The sequence below is a fragment of the Phoca vitulina genome, unplaced genomic scaffold (genome assembly GCF_004348235.1).
Source record: "Phoca vitulina isolate PV1807 unplaced genomic scaffold, GSC_HSeal_1.0 scaffold26, whole genome shotgun sequence".
Taxonomy (NCBI): domain Eukaryota; kingdom Metazoa; phylum Chordata; class Mammalia; order Carnivora; family Phocidae; genus Phoca; species Phoca vitulina.
Genome location: NW_022589729.1, coordinates 20,295,421 through 20,296,944, shown reverse-complemented (window position 1 = coordinate 20,296,944; position 1,524 = coordinate 20,295,421). Strand labels below are relative to the sequence as shown.

The 1,524-nt window shown below is 40.7% G+C and overlaps 1 non-coding gene across 1 annotated transcript; it reads right to left on the bottom strand.

The window, feature by feature from the left end:
• Nucleotides 1-903: 903 nt before the first annotated feature.
• LOC116643609 lies at nucleotides 904-1,045 on the bottom strand. The gene has a single exon (XR_004301576.1). It is a non-coding gene; the product is annotated as a U4 spliceosomal RNA (small nuclear RNA).
• Nucleotides 1,046-1,524: the final 479 nt, after the last annotated feature.

The following is a 1,524-nucleotide window of genomic DNA, read 5'->3' as shown; positions in this document are numbered from 1 at the left end:
TAAGATTTTATTTATTTGAGAGAGAGAGAGAAACACAAGTAGGGGGGAGTGTGAGAGGGAGAAGCAGGCTTCCCCCGGAGCAGGGAACCGGATGCGGGGCTCGATCCCAGGACCCTGGGATCATGACCTGAGCTGAAGGCAGACGCTTAACAACTGAGCCACCCAGGCGCCCCGCTGAGTAGTAGTATATTGTATGGATATACCACAGTTTGTTTATCTGTAAACTAGTTAATGGACTTTCGGGTTATTTCCGGTTTTTGTCACTTACACACTAACTGCTATAAAGTTCATGTGCAGGCCCATTTTAAAAATTGGGATTGTCAGGGTGCCTGGGTGGCTCAGTCGGTTGAGCGTCTGCCTCCGGCTCAGGTCCTGGGATTAAGCCCTACATCACGCTCTCTGCTCAGCAGGGAATCTGCCACTCCCTTTCACTCTCTCTCTCTCTGTGCTCTTCCTCTCTTTCTCTCTCTCGAATAAATAAAATCTTTTTTAAAAAATTGGGTTGTCATATTTCTTTGTTGTTGTTGGGAGAGTTCTTTATGTGTTTTGCATTTTTAAAAAATCCTTATCAGATAGGGGTTTTGTGAATATTTTCTTCCAGCCTGTGGCTTGTCTTTTCACTTCTCTGCAGTGTTTTTAAATAACACAAATTCCTCATTTTTTTTTCAAATTATTTATTTAAATTAGGGGGAGAGAGAGTGAGCACATTTGAGCGGCGCAGGGGCAGAAGGTGGGGGAGAGGGACAAGCAGACTCAGTGCTGAGCCCAGAGCCCCAGGGGCTAGATCTCACGACCCTGAGAACATGACCTGAACTGAAATCAAGAGTTGGATGCCTGACCAGCTGCATCACCCAGACACCCTTCAAGTTTTCATTTTATCACATTTTTCTTTTATGGTTCATGCTTTTTGTGTCCTAAGAATTCTTGGCCAAACCAAAGATCACAAAGATTTTTTCTGATGCCTTCTAGAATTCTTAGTTTCAATTAGCAATAATCGCGCCTCAGATAAACCTCATTGGCTACGATACTGCCACTGTGCAAAGCTCTTCTAGAATTCTTAGATTTTTACATTCAGAGTTAATTTTATGTATGATGTGAGATACAGATTTTGAGGGGGGTTTTTGTTTTTGCTGAGGGATGACCAATATTCCCAGATCATTTGATCACTTGACCATCTGTGTGGGTCACTTTTTCTGGAATCTTACTTTGTTCCATTGCTGTATAGGTCTATCTTTTTACCAGTACCACATTGTCTTCATTACTGTAGCTTTATACTAAGCTTTGAAATCAGCTGTATTTTTCCTTTTCAAACTAGTTTATATATTCTAGGGCCTTTGTTTTTTCATATAGATTGTATTTATTTTCATATAGATTTTAGAATCAGCTTGTCAACTTCTACCAAAAAAGACTGCTGGGATTTTGGTTGAGCTTGCTTGGCTCTGTAGTTTATTGTAGGAAGAACTGACATTTTTGTCTTCAATGATGAACATGAGATACCTGTTTTAGTTTTCCTTTTATTTCATC